Below are 16,086 nucleotides of genomic sequence, written 5' to 3' on the forward strand. Positions count from 1 at the left end.
AAATGTGGTAATCCGAGGGGCAAGAAGGATGGCACACTCTTTGACCATGAGAGTGCGACACACATCACCCTTGCAATTTGTCCGTTTTAATTCCCTCCCATCTTTATTTAGATATTGCTCAGTAATGGGCTGAAATTCAAATTCAGGATGATCAGCATTAGTGCTTGGGGGGGTGACAGTTCTTCGTCAGCTCCTCCTCTCAGCTTCGTTTTTGTAGAAAGTGCTTTTTGGATGTTCTTTCATTTATTGGCCACCGTGTTTTGGATAGATGAACACCAATTGGCGTCTTTGGTGGCCTGAGAGGGAGGTTGGCAGGGGCCCTCGAGTTCTTTGAGTATTCTAAATATTTCCCTAGAACTGGAGGATGCCCCAGCAATTCTTTGATCATAGTAGGATTTTTTGGCATCCACAATAGCTTTTTTGTAAGTTTTAGTCGCCATTGAATATAGGGTTTTGTCCGTGGTTGTCCATTGTTTCAAGGCCGTAAACTTAGTTGTTCTTAAGGTGTGGGTGTCTGGGGAGTACAATGTCTTACTAGGATTGGATTTGGACAAACGTGTTTTCGTCTGGGCCAGGCGATTGACAGCCCGTTCAAGAGTACTGCATTAGGCCTCCGCCAGCTGTTCGGCTGTATTCAGATTGTCTAAGTTGTTAGTAATTGCTGAAACGAAAGGAGCCATGCTAACTGGAGTCAGCTTTCGCAGATTTCTGTAAAATACCCAAGCCTTTTCTGGTTTGTTTTCCTGATAGGAAGGTAGGGATATGCTCCAATCCAGGATATAGTGATTGGACCATGGACAGGGATTGCTCTCCAGATTGTCAATAGTAGGATTCCGAGTAAGCACCCAGTCCACGGTCCTACATTTAACATGGGTGAGGGTGGGGTTTTTTTTTGACTGACGTGCTGGACAAGGCTTGAATCAAGAGACTGAGAGTCCGACGCATTGTCGTAGCCAGAGATAAAGTCACCCATGAGCAGAATTCTGCATTTGGGTTTGAGACTCAGTGCAATCAGATCACTCAGGCTGGACAGAAGGTCTGGCATATTGTGAGGAGGTCTATATATGAGAAAGATGATGTTCACTGTGGCGTTGGGATTCATTTCTAGCTCAGCAAATAGTATTTCACTATCTGCTCGTAGGACGCTTTCAACCTTCCTTATGAATATGTATGATAAATCAGGGCAACTCGGCCACCTTTCCCATTGCTACGATCGGCTCTCAGTCTGCAGGTATAGCAAGTGTCAGTGCGGGTCCGGGGGCATCATGTAACCAGGTTTCTGTAATTGTGCAGAGATCTATTTCATGGACCCTGATAGGATCAGCTACGTCCATGGAGTGTTTTAAAAGGGACCTTGTGTTAAGGAGCATACATTTTAGTTCCCTGTCATGATCTGGTGTCATGGATTTGTTTGTTTGCAAGATGCTAATGGGGACGGTCTTATGCATTTTTGAGTGCCAGCTGTAGTGTGATTATGGGCCCAGTGAGGTTCACCATGATAGTAGTGCTCTTGATCCATAGTGGGAGTACCTGGCAGTGGCGAAGTAGGGACGCTAATAGGGTTAGAATCTGCCGTAACTGCCTGCTTAATTTCTTGCATTGGCGGGTGGCGATCAATCCTCAGGCAAACATTCTATGTGACCTCTCCCTGTTATGTCGTTGTTGTATAGAGGTGGGGTGGTAAAGTCAGTAGAGGTAATTGTGGGCACGGTCCCAGGTTCCCCCATTCTGACAGATGGTAGAACCGGAAGGGTTTGAACAGGGCACTGATAATTTATTTTTGTTAAGTTACCTGCTCAATCGGTGTAAGTCCTTTGATAAGGTACTTCTGATTATTGGATGCTCTGGTCCTCCTACACATGAGGTCAGGGCAGTCATGTCCGAGTGTTCTAAAGAAAGTGTAACGCCGAAACGCCACAAGGACTGGGGTAGCCGGGAAATGTGATTCCTGGGAACTACCGAAGTCACCTGCTGCTCGCTGCTGGAGAGTGAGCAGTAGGTGGAGCAGGAAGCACGGGATGCCACAGTCAGGTTACAATAAGGAAATTAGCCAATAAAGTGGCTGCTCGCAATGAGACAACGAAAGCAAAGTTAAATCTAGATGGTATACAATTTTGGAAAAAAGGGCTGCAATAAAGTTTGAAGTTAAGGGAGCAGTTGTTACTGCCCGAAGTGCGCCAAATAAATCAGGTCGGTAAAACAAGAACATTTTTTTGGCACAGAGCGGGGAAAAAGCGCTCCAGTCAAGGCATACACAACAATTCAGTCATACATCTAACAGCACACTGCAATACTGTACTGAACAGCAGGAGAAAGGTGAGGTTTAAATGCTACCTTATGACAACTGGCCTCTTCAAACGCGCTGGCGCTAATGCTAATGATTGGCGCCTCCATGCCCTTGGGTGGCACTCTTTCTACCTGCCGCACTCTGGCCCTGCCTTTCAGCCTCTCTTTGGGGAAAGTAAACTCAGGTGTGTCTCTTCAGGTAGCTGGTGTAGGGATTTACTGGTGGGCCCCACCTCTGAGGGTGGCATCCAGTTTTGGAATTTGGAGCTGTCTATTACCTCCTCTTGGTTATTCGTCTCTGATTGTCATGCCCTACTCTTACACTTGGGTGGACTCCTTGAGCTTATCTGGTTTTAACTGTATGAAATTGGAGGCCTATCTTGATGGATGGGTGATTTAATGCTCAGTTTCCGTTCTTAATTCTGTGGACCGTGTTCCTTTTGATGGAATCTGCCTGCAACACTCTCCTCAGCTTTGGGCCATCCACCTTACAGGACTACACAAGCACAGTGAAGAAGATAGGAGGAGTGCATCGATAAGCATCTACCAACGTCTGTCTTTAAAGGACATTTTCAAACCAGTCGAGCTCCTCGAGGTGCAACCAACTGCACCGTTGACTGTTGTTACGCTGCAGTCGCTAACGCCGTCCAAGATGGCTCGCCCACTGTTTCAGACCCGCCGACCAGCACTGAGACAGCGATTCCTGACCCTAAGCTGCCGTGAAGGCCAACTTGCAGCCGTCTGCCCAGCCTTGCTCACCGAACTGCCTGGTGCCTGATACCTGCAGCTGTCTCCCGTCTTGAACTCTGTAGAGGTATCGCGAGAGCCCGGCTCTCGCGAGATCTCGCTCGCGTCCAGCTCTGCCCCCGCGCGCTACGCGCGATTACGGGACGAGCTGAGGACGCGAAGAGCAGCGTCTTCCCGGCTCCTCCGAGCACGGGAGTTGTTTTATGAGTTTTCCAGCGGATCAAAGCCACGGCACCCAAACCCCTGTTAGCCACGTTTGGCCCTGTTAATCCTGGACATTTTCCATGCCTCATTGATCCATAGTTAATGGAAATAAAGTCCTGGTGAAAAACCTGCCTGGCTCCTGTCTTCCTTCAGGCACCGTTATACTACATAAATTGGCGACGAGGATCACCACAAGCACCGCGCAGAAACATGCAGGGAGCCACACCGCCACCACCCTTTCTACAGACACCAGGTAGGCCTGCCATTCCTTGGCCACAATGGCAACCCCTGTTCACGACCTACGTGGAGGCAATGGGTGGATCGGGATTTTCAGCAGTGAGACGCAGGGCCATGTTACTTAACGCCTTAGGGGTGGAAGGGCAAAGAATTTTCGAGGGCCTTACCCAGATACCAGTAGATGACGTCAATGACGATGTGTTCATGGAGGCCGTTAGAAGAATCATTAAGAGGTTCGCCAGCAAAGAGAACACTGTACTCCACAGAATAAGGTTTTACACTCGGAAACAGGAGCAGTCCGAACCCGTCGATGACTACGTCACGAAATTAAGGGAACTAGCAGCCCTGTGTAACTTCGGTACCGACGCGGAAAAACCGCATATGCGACATGCTAATCGTCCATACCAACAGTCGCAAAGTCCAGGATAAGTTCATCCTCGAAAAAGAGTTACAGTTAGAAAAAGCCGTGGAAATTGCCAGAGCGGTAGAGGAAACCGCGGGGAGAAGGAAAGAGTTCACAGGGGCCCAAGTCCCCACTGAAATACAAGCAGTTGGATTCCGTCCAAGAAAGGAAAAATCTGCACCAGACACGAGAGAGTCAAGAAACAGCAAGAGAGAACCCCTCAAGTGTCATAGGTGCTCCAGCACCAAACACCTGGCATATGACAGAGAGTGCCCAGCCAGAGACAAGGAATGTTCAATCTGCAAACGCATAGGACACTTCTCGATAGTGTGTCGATGGAGGAACAAGAAGGTCGCGAGCCTCACCACAGACCACACAAAGGAAAGGGAATCCTCGTCAGATGAGGAGGGGAGACCCACGGTCATAATGGTGAACAGCACCCGAGCCAGGAGAGAGAAGCCTCACTGCGTCATCAGAATCGATGGAAGAGAGACTCAGGTTATGGCAGATTCCGGGTCGGACCTCACCATCCTACCCCTTCAGACATATAAAGACATGGTGGGTAAAGAGAAAGTGGAAGTGCTCACCACACGACACAAGCCCACGGTGTTTGGCGGGGCCTCAGTCGAACTTTTAGGGTATATCAACGGAAAAGTCGAATTCAAAGGAAGGGAAACCGTCACCAGAGTCTACTTCAGCCATGAAGGGCCTGCAGTATTGGGCTGGGATGATCAAGACAAGTTAAAAATCAGACTGGATCCCAGCACAGAAGATCAAGTCCTATCAGTCCATACGAGAAATGAATCCGTTGTCAAGAGCGATTACCCCACACTTTTCTCGGAGGAGCCGGGGCACATTAAAAGTTTCATTCACAAGATCGTGCTCAAAAGAAATGCCGTCCCTGTCAAGCACCGGGTGAGACCAGTACCGGCCACAGCAAGGGACACCCTGAGGCAACAGCTGGACAAAATGAAGAGGGAAGGAGTGATAGAAGAAATTGAAGCGTCCGAATGGCTGAGCCCAGTCGTCCTGATAAAGAAACCCCACTCACAGGAATTAAGGGTGTGCATAGACCTGCGCAGCCTGAATTTAGAAGTCATCACGGACAACTACCCGCTCCCAAGCATAAACGAACTCATATTATTAATGAAGGAGGCCGAAATATTCTCAAAGCTTGACATGAGAAATGCATATCATCAGATACAGCTCCATGAAGAGTCGAAACCACTTACTGCATTTATCACGCCCTTTGGCACGTTTCAATTCACTAAAATGCCTTTCGGGTTGTCGTCGGCTGCGTCGGCCTTTCAGCGCATGATGGACGTCCTACTCAGGAAAGTCGAAAATGTAGTATATTTTCAGGATGACATATTGGTTTATGCAAAGGACAAGCAGACGCATGATACCACCCTCAAAGTGGTTCTCAACAAACTACAAGATGCAGGAGTGCGTTTACGCCACGAGAAATGCTCGTTTGGAGTAAAAGAAGTGGAATATCTGGGGTACAGAATTTCGGAAAAGGGGATCAGCCCGAAAGAAAATCTGATGCAAGCCATCACCAAAGCTCCTGAACCAGCCACCAAAGAAGAGGTGAGGTCTTTTCTGGGATTGGCTGAGTATTACGCGAAATTTATACCAAAGTTTTCAGAAACCACGTCACCCCTACGCGATCTACTCAAAAAGGGGACAGAATTTTCTTGGAGGGAACCTCAGAAGAGGGCGATGGACACCATAAAGCAACACATCATGAAAGCTCCATGTCTGCAACCCTTTAACCCAGAGTGGGATACGGTCATTACCACTGACGCCAGTGCATACGGATTAGGAGCAGTGCTAACGCAGAGGAGAGGTGACACCGAACATGTGGTGGCCTTCGCGTCGAAGGCACTATCAGAGGCGGAACGGAATTACTCAACGATTGAAAAGGAAATGCTAGCATGCGCATGGGCAGTCGAACATTTTAGAACATATGTGTGGGGCACAAAGTTCAAGCTGGTGACAGATCACAAGCCGCTCATCCACATGCTCAGCCCGGGAGGCACCAAAACATCCACGCCTAGGCTAGCTCGCATTGCAGCAAAACTACAAGAATACACATTTGAAATCCATCACATATCAGGATGGAAAAACTCGCAAGCCGACTGCATGTCGAGACTGCCAGAGAACAAGGAGAGGGCTACCACATTCCTACAGGGGGAATGCATAGTCGCATCCATATCAGACATAAGGGCCCCAGATTACCTGGAACTCAGTGAAAGACACTGGGAAGAAGAAGACGGGAAGGACCCGATCATGGCCAAGATACGCAATTGGATCAAAGAAGGCTGGCCCCATGAGAAAATGCTGCCGGAGGGCATGAGAGCATATTGGAAGGTGCAAGATGAGTTGTCGGAAACGGAGGGAATAATCATGAAAATGGATCAGATCATCCCCCCCACAGGAATGAGGCGCACCATACTCTGCAGGGCCCACGCGGGGCACCTTGGGAACACGATGACTCGCCGCAGGGTGAGAGAAGCTTACTGGTGGCCGTCCATGGACCAGGAAATACGCACCATGATAGAGCGCTGCCATGAATGCCTAAACAGTGACAAAAGACTTAAGGTCCGACAAGCGCCTCTCATTCCCACGGAGATACCAGAAGCGGTATGGTCCAAAGTGGGCATTGACTTCATAGGGCCCCTGGAGGCGATGGAAACGGAACATAAATATGGCATAGTGCTGGTCGACTACTTATCCAAGTGGGTTGAAGCCGAGTTTGTCCCGAACATAACCACAGAGACGGTCATAGAGGTACTCACTGAAATATTCCAAAGGGAAGGTCTCCCCAAAGAAGTCGTCACAGACAATGGAGTGCAACTAGTATCCAAAGATATGGAAGCATTTTTGAGAAAGAACCACATCAAACAAAAGAAAGCGGCCTTGTATCACCCCCAAGCAAATGGACTGGTGGAGAGGGCGAACAGGTTCATAAAAGGGGCCATCCAACTGGCAACAGCGTCAGGAATGAACCCCCTCAAAACCGTCAAAGAAGCCATAGCGGCTCACAGGCTTACGCCAAATGGAATTACTCAAATATCCCCATTCAAAATGTTGAGAGGGAGGAGTGCGGCATCCACCCTCATTCCTCCATGGCTGGCGAAAGTAAGGGAAGATGAAGCAGTTGACATGACTGAAGTAGTATGGCGCATGGAGAGAAACAAGAAACGCATGAAAGAGTGGAGTGATGAAAGAAGAAGGACGAAGCAAGCGCCCAACATAAGAGAAGGGGACTGGGTCAAAATCAAACTGCCAAGAAAGGACCAAGCCACGGGATCCCGTTACAGTAGGCCCATAAAAGTAGCTCACCAAGGGACAAATCACGTCCGCACGGAAGACGGGCGCTCGTGGAACTTGGAAAGGGTAGCACTATACCAGAAAAGGCAAGAAGAAGCGAAGACCCAAGAGACACCCCACTTAGAAACCGAAAGAGATAATTGGAGAAACGAGGAACAAGAAGCAGAGGGAGGCGAAGGAGAAAGAGACGCAACCGTAGTGGATCGAGAAGAACCATGTGAAAGTCCTGAACCAGAGCAGCAGAGACCATGCCCTGTGATCAGTGAGAGGCCCCGAAGGGAGCACAGAAGACCGGTGAGATACAATGACTATGTAGTACAGTGAACCCGCTCTGCTTGTGGGAAAAGGGAGGTGTGTAGAGGTATCGCGAGAGCCCGGCTCTCGCGAGATCTCGCTCGCGCGACCAGCTCCGCCCCCGCGCGCTACGCGCGATTACGGGACGAGCTGAGGACGCGAAGAGCAGCGTCTTCCCGGCTCCTCCGAGCACGGGAGTTGTTTTATGAGTTTTCCAGCGGATCAAAGCCACGGCACCCAAACCCCTGTTAGCCACGTTTGGCCCTGTTAATCCTGGACATTTTCCATGCCTCATTGATCCATAGTTAATGGAAATAAAGTCCTGGTGAAAAACCTGCCTGGCTCCTGTCTTCCTTCAGGCACCGTTATACTACAAACTCTGTCGCAGAAACTGCAAGGCGTCCTGAAACTGATTCGACTCTATTGTGCACCAAGAACATCTACAGCACAAGGTACATTGTGGTTCTGTCCCCCTGGTCCTTCTCCAAAGGCCCCCAGCGACATTTTATGACCCATTGCTCCCTTTGTGTTGAAACCAAGTATACCTGAACTATTGCAATTCATTACTTTACCAGCTACCTTCCTGTCAGTATCCAGAGTGCATCCCTTTTCCTTCTTTGAAACTGTCTGTCCTCTGCATTCCTTTACAGGTTGGGTTGTATTATTTAGTGTGCTAGTACCGTCTGTGGTGATAATAATAAAGTACATATGTTTATACAACCTTGACTGGACAGTCCCTTTTCTCACTGGGTAATAATTGTATTTTCGCTGTGTTGCATGTAACTAACGTTCCATGACCTTGCAGAGATACGCCTGCCGTTCCATCCACGTTACCAAAATTGGGCAAGGCGGTTTATAATTTGCTTCTGTTTCCAATCTGTTCGGATTCCTTCTGGTATACTAGAGGTGTGGGGCTAAATGATGGTTTGGAAACTGATAATCATCCCATGACCACTGGTGCCTCGGAAGTTGGTTTGTTACAATGGTTGACAACCCCGGCCTAAAACCCGTTTGGAATATGCATAATATATGTTTTTCAACAACCTATGTTTTAATTGCTCTCAGAACAAATGTAGAAAAGACCTTACGCATGACACTGATTAAAGATATGTGCCTGTAATTACTCATATCGTTTCTATTGCCTTTCTGCACCAGTTGTGTTGTGTTGTGTTAGGTACCAGTTGTGACATCCACCAAGACGCGGGGGAGACCCCATATGCCACTACCTGGATAAATAGAATTAATAATATGGGAGCCCACCTCTCAGTGTCCATTTTAAGCACAATATTTGACATACCATCGGGCCAGGAGCTCTCGAGTATTTCAGCACCTTAATTACTGTTAACATATTATAATAATCAAAGATCACCTTAACACTCGTTTCCAGTATTCTCGCATTTAAAATTAGAGTCAAAGGGCCTCATTACGACTGTTGCGGTAAGGCACCAACGGCGCAGGTAGTGCTACCAGCGCCGTTGATGCCATGCCGCAACATTACGAGTTTGCTCGCGGTTGCCGCTCTGGACGCCTGGTCAGACCAGGATGGTAGCAAAGGTACTAGTACCGCTGCTAACATCCTTCCCATTCCAATTGTGCCCTACGGGGGATCAAATGGGAATGGGGACGTCCTGGCTCTGGGTCGCGCGAAAGGAAATTACCGGGCCCTCCAAGGTCGGAATGGCCCGGTAAGTCCCCTTTTGCGGGACCCGGAACCGAGTTTGGGGGTATCCGGCTACCCCCAAACTCATAATGAGGCCCACTATATTTACACCACTCCTCTTCCCCTATGGGGTTCACAAGCATGGCTTTGTCCGTCTTTTCTAACCCTCTAAAAGTTTGCCATAGCTTTTTTGTATTACCGCTATTCAAAATGGATTACATATATTGCTGGATTTTTGGGTTTTTTCAGGCCTGATGTATTTTAACTCAATTCCTGTAGGCGTTATTCGCCTTTCTTATTTGTGGCATGGTATCTGTCAAAACTTCCCTCACTCTGCCTAGTTCTTCTCCTAGTTTGTCTTAAACTCCTTTTCCTCCATACAATTTCCTTACCCCACATCCAAGGGTAAGTAGAATCAGTGTTTGCAAAATGTACAATTCCCATAAGGTAGGAACTTAGCCATTAGTTTCCACCCAGCATACAATTTCATTGGAGTTACAAGATTCTAGATTAGAAATATAATTGTCGTCGAACTTTGCCATATCAAAGCAATGTCAGATCATATGATAATCTGTCCACCAGAGGTGATTCTTCCCATTATTCGTTTCCAATTCTCCCACTCTTCTATACCTGATTTCAAGTGATAATATGGCGTGATCACTGAACATATTAAAATCAATTTTAAGTGAGACTACTGTCTCCCTGAAAGTATTTCTCGCATAAAAGTAATCTATTGTAGAAGTCTTAGTTCCTGGCCTCCAGGTTGCTGAGGGTGGGGTGCCTCCCTCTGATAGCCCATTCATCATACACAACTCGAGGTCCTTGAAAATGTCCACCCACCGGTGCCCGTTTCATTGCAAGTGAGGCTACCCATTTTGTTTAATCTAGTAGTACTATCCTGTGCTCAACTTTTTATGTTGAGCAAAACAAGCATGTATATTGCCACCTATTAACTTCAACTTTTCAGGATTAGTGAACTGTCTAGAGGCCAGGTCTAGAGGGCTAGAGGCCAACATTTCAAACGCATAACATTTTTTATTTATTATTTATTTCCATGGTACCATTACCATTACTTTTATTTAGAAAATGTGTTATACCTTCTGTGTACAGGAATTCATACACCATGTCAAATGATAAAAGAAAACAGTTCAGAGGCAGATGTATTCTCAGATCATCAGTATCAAGGGCCACAGCAGTTAAGTATTTGAACACACTGTCCAAGAAGTTTGTCAGTGCAATGATTGCAGTGGTCCTCCCTCCTACCAGGAGGGAGGACCACCATTCCTCCGCCCAGGACGTATTCATTTCCTCAAAGAAACCACCCAACATTAATGTTCTCAAGGGTGTTAGGGCCTTGCAGAATAAGACCAGGTGCTTTATGGGTTCCCTCCCCCCTTTCTATTCACACAATCTACAGTCGTAATGTTGCCTAGCACCGTTGTCTCCTGATGCCAAGACCTCCACCGTGGGGTATAGGTTCAAACGGAATCTCATAATTTTTGCTCTTGTTGCTTAGCTTGGGCTCCTTGACACGTATTGAGGAAGCACGTTGTACGGGCCTCTTCTTGAGACCCCTTGGAAGCATAATGTTGCTTTGCTCGCTTTATCTTGTGTCAGAATTCAATCCTGCTGCTAAATACTAGTTTTCACTAAATCAGGATTGGTCAGCAGTTGATCTTCCGTTGATGTTACAAGGTCCAATGCCTCAATCCAGCTTCTCTTCCAGTCCTGCAACCCCCCATGTCTTCCTCTGTGCAGCACCCTCTTCAGTGTCCCAACGCCTCTTTCCGGCTCCATTGCTACGACTTTGCAAAATAGTGCTTCATTTTTCCAGGTGATGTGCTCTTGGAGGGAGATTAGTCCTAGCTCTTGTCTAACTACAGCCATCGGAACATACTTTGGAAGGTTTAGCAGGTGTTTCCAAAAGGCACCTTCCAAGGAGTCCCAAATAGTGGGAGGCAGTGCCAGAAATGTTTCCGCTTCATACGTTACTATAGGTATTACCTTTGTTTTGTAAAAGGTTAATGCTGGGATAATGGAACATTTTCCATATTTCCTTTGGATCAACCTTCCTTAGGTGGTTAGTGATTTGATTGTATTCCTCAGCATTCTTTCATGAGGGGACTCTCTTAAATGGTGTTTATACAACTCCCAAAATACATGATTGAAGTCACTTCCATCAGTTTTTCTTTTTCCAGATACCAGAGTTTCTCTCTTGATCTCCTCCTCCTCCTGCGTTGACTTAGGTTAAAAGATCTTAGATTTCTTCACATTTGTCTTTAAGCCATTCTTGACTATGTACAGTTCCAGAGTTTTTAGTTGCTTTTGTAGGCCCATGTAAGTTTGGTCTATTAAGACCAAATCATCGACATACAACAGGTGGTGGATCTTCTCCACGTCGATGTTAGGTGGGAAGACCTGAGTTTTGTTCAACGTGTCTGGGGGTCTGTAAGGAACAGGTTGAACAAGGCCGGAGCCAGCAGACAGCCCTGTTTTAGGTCCCTAGATGTTAAGATTGACGATGACAGGCACACCCCCTTTGGTCCAGCTTTATTCGAAGATTTGTGGCAGTATGCAGATACTTAATGGCCTCCGATAGGTCTTCCGGGCAACCTCCTTTTGACAGTTTGGTCCACAATTTGCTTGAATGCCAAAAAACTTTACATTTGGATTCCCTTAGACGCATCTTCTAAAGGCTGATCACAAATAGATTTAAAGATGTGTTCATTCCTTTAACAAAGCCCAGCTGCCTGGGGTCCAGCCGCCCCGATTCCCTTCACCATTTTTCCAGTTCCACCAGAAATAGCTTAGCAAAAACCTTACCCCCAACGTCCAAAAGGGCTAGAGGACTGTAAGTACTGGGGTTCTTTCCGTCTCCCTTTTTGAAAGTAGGGACGACTATGGAGGTTTTCCAGGACAAACAAACCGTCTTTTGCTTCTTGACGTGGTCAAATGGAATTGCCAAGAATTTGGCCCATGGTTCTGGTTCCTAGTTTAAGTGAGCGTTTGTCATCTTGTCTCAGCCAGGGGCTCTTGAACCACTAGCTTTGAGGATAATTGCCAAGATTTGATCTCCCTCAGTTTGAAATGTCCATTCTGGGCCCAAGATCGTTCCTCCTTCAACTTGTTTATCTTTGTCAGGATTGAACAGTCTTCTAAAGTGGTGCAATCCAGTCCTGCTTGTCGACTGTGTTGTGGAGAAGAGCTTTCAATGGGGTGTCTAGGGCATTAAGGTGTTTCCAGATCTCTCCCATTTGCTTGTTTGATATGTTCCTCATCATCTATTTGGAGTCCTCCTGAAACATTCAGGCTTTCCTTCCCTTGATCCATTTTTTATCGTAGTGCCTTCTAGTTCTTTTCAGCACAAAGGTATTCAGGCTGTTCTTCATTTTTAGGCTCTTCAATTCTTGCCCCAGCTGGCGCATTTCCTCAGCTATGTCAGAGTCATAGCAATGTTTATGTTTAAAGGATACCTTTGGTCCTATGATTCTTGTTTCAGTAAAGGCCATTAAGAGTTTAGAATACTCCCAGGTGTTATCTTCCTGATCCTTTCTGCCCACTATTAAAGTGTTAAGCTCTTTTGCCAATATTTTGATTTTTGCAATGTCAATTCTTAGACGCCCTTGTGATGTTATTGGGAAATAATATTTGCCTTGTAGGGGTCGGGGAATTCTGCTACTCATTAAGTTAACTATGTTATGGTCACTACTAGGTATTTGAGTAATTTGCAGAGAAGAAATCCATAGCAAGAGGTTTCCTGAGACATAGACATAGTCTAACACCTTCCTTGAGTTGCCTTGTGATCAAGTGTAATGCACTGGTATATCGCCCGGGTTTGTCCATTTAATAGGTGTAGATCTCGTTGATTTGTCTCCTCAATCTAACGAGTGCCTTTGTCCCTTGTTCCAGGGACTTGACCTTTTTGTTAAAAAAGGGAGTTTTCATCTTCTAGTGTGACTGACATGTTAAAGTCACCACAGGTGATGACCAAAGGATCATCCAAGTCCTTCCGCAGTTTATCCAACTTTCCTAAAATGGCCTTAACGAAAAGAGAGGTCCCAATGCTTGCTGAGTTCCAGTAGATATTTCAAAGTATCATCCACTCGATTTTTGTTGGTCCTTAGCCCTTTGCATCTACACTTCGTCATTTGTATGTAGGTGTTTAAATTCCATGGGCCTCATTACAAGGTTGGCGGTAGCCTTGCCGGTAAAATCAGCAGGCTGCTACCAAACTTGCAAATTTTTCCGGCGCCGAGGAATGGGCAATTACCAGGGTATCACGACACCGGCAGACCCGGTAATTGCCCATTCCTGGGCGCCAGAATATATTCTTCCCCATTCCCATCTGAGCCCAATAGGGCTCAATGGGAATGGGGAAGCCGGATGCACCGGCACCATTAGTGAATGGTGCCGGTGCATCCAACATGCTCTGCTCGCGGATGCCGGTACGGCGAAAAGGCACCAATGAGCAGAACTCATAGTTTGCTGGTCCGGTAGTAACGGCGCTGGTAGCTTACCGGCGCAGTTACTTCCAGACCGGCAAACCTGTAATGAGGCCCCATGTTTCCAGAACTTCAAATAGAGCTCCCATTTTGACTAGAGGCCATAAACTGGTCTTCCATTGATGCCCTTCGTAGCTGGATTAAGAAGGGTGGGGAACCCATCAAGGTTTGGAAGCTCTCTTAGCCATTTTTCCTGCAGACAGACAATTTCATGGTCGTCCCATGTGACACCCTCTTTGCCGAATAGTGGCTTGAAGCCGCTGGCTTTCCAACTAGCCAATGACCACTTGTCTGAACCCTGTTGAGTTGGTGGTTAGGCTCTTTTCTTGTTGACCATCAGAGCTTCTGCTAACCATTGCCACGATCCATTCTGATCTGTTTCACACTCCTTGTCTTTATGGAACGTGATTTTTCTTTCCACCTTGTCTAAATCTCCCACTGTTGTAGAGAGGGGTATGAGGTCCCCCACTCCTGCTTCACCTCTTTTCCTTTTTCCCAGGTGCCCGTCCTCTTTTGTGGGTCGACTCGGTGTTGCAGACTTTCTCTTCTCGTTGTGCTTTTGCTTCAGACTCGTGTTTAACTTTGGCTCTTTGGGTCGGATATCCCCTGTAAAGTAAAGTAAAGCCCAGGGCCATGATTACTGGCGATTCCTCTAATATGGCTTCTTTTATTAACTAGTCTTCAAAATAAACTAAGACTTTGTTCAGCATTTGTTCAGTAGGGAACGCCACCCGTGCAATGTCATCTGTTGTAATCCACCGCAATCTCGGAACTCATTGCAACATTCCGAGTGTATTACATCTGTTTAATGTCAGACCATAGTCTAGTTGTTTGACCCTTTCCAACGTGACACCTAGAGACCGATCTATTCTCTCTGCTCCATTTTTATCATTAGGTTTCCTCAATTGGTTATTGTTTTACCAGCTCGGAGTGGGGATTCCACCCACTAATTTCTTAAATCGTTCTCCCTCGTTTTTGCTTAAGGTTGTTGAATTCTTCAGGGGCTATTATCACTGATCCCCATGTTCAAAAGTCAATTTTGGAGTTCAGATGCCTTTGCTCCAGTGTTTTGAACTTTACAGGGGAAGGGCGGACTAGTCTGGCCAAGTTGTATTTTGGCCTTGTTAGTCATGAGGGTTATCAATTTTTCGTCCTGTTCATCATCTGACAGTCTGGACTACGTTTCCTGGAGATAGTCATTGTCATCCTCCATTGAGTAGACTGACATCTACAGTAGTTCTTCAAATGCTTCCTCTTCTGCGGTCAGTTTGCCGTTCAGTTGTTCAGGGCACAAGTTTGATTTACTTTTGTTTGACTTTGCTTCTTGGTTCATCCCACTGTGCCCTTTGCATTCTTTAACAGGTTTTGGTAATGTTAGTTTTTAAAAGACTTGCCTTGCATCATTAGATTTTGTTTTTGCAGCAGTTTAAACTGCCTTATGATTTCCCCTTTGGTTGTTTGTTGGGGCCGCAGGCTTGGACCCCAAGTTCTTTTTGGGGTTCTTGAGCCGTAGGAACAAGGGATATTCTGCCAAACCCTTTTTAGGGTCTGACTCCTCGGGATGTGGGCCTGAGGTGTTTGGCCGGTCTCGCCTTATGGCCTCCCAGTCGATTCGTCCACCACTTCCACTTCTTCCAGGTCATCTTCCACGATCGTCAATCCCATATCACTCACCAGACCCTTGGTCACAACTGATGTTTGTACATCAGTTGTGTTTTCTGCCACGGCATTAATAGTACTTTCTGTCTCAGTGATGAACCCACTGATGTTACAGTTAGTAGACCACCGGCTCTCTTCTCCCTCAACTGGGCGCTATGCTCATGCACTTGTGACATATGGTCTTGGTGTCGCCCGAGACTAGTCTGAGAGGCCTCAAGGCATGTCCTTTCAAAAGTTTCTTCACCTTTCTCCCTGGTCAGGCGTTTCTTAGTTTTCTCTTCAATGATGGGGTCCAGTATCCAATTAAGAAAATGTGTCATCTCTTCTTTGTTTCTATCCAGTTTGTCTTGAACCACCGTTACAAAGTCTTCAACCGGGCTCCTGATTGCGACAAAGTCGATATCGTGGTTTCCCAACTGGTTTTATTGGGGTTAGGTTGTCTCTAATTATAAAGTTCTTTGGTGGAACCTTCAAGCTCATGGCAATTTGCATGAAACACTTGTGTACGAGCATGATACAAATAAAATATCATACCATATCATATCTGTAAGTCTGCGTCCTGAAATTCCCCGAAACTTGGGTCCTGGGTACATGAGGCCATCCATACCGTTTGTTTCAAATTGTTGTAATGAAATTTGTGGGCACCAGCAGTGATCTTGGTTCCCAGGCCCTTCGGTTTCCAATGGTTTCAGCTTTTTTGAGAGCAAAGTACTGAGCACTGCAACCGTCCGTCCCCCTTCCTGCAGCAGGCCCATTGT

Source organism: Ambystoma mexicanum, chromosome 6p (assembly GCF_040938575.1).
Source record: "Ambystoma mexicanum isolate Mex_15411 chromosome 6p, UKY_AmexF1_1, whole genome shotgun sequence".
NCBI classification, from domain to species: Eukaryota; Metazoa; Chordata; class Amphibia; order Caudata; family Ambystomatidae; genus Ambystoma; species Ambystoma mexicanum.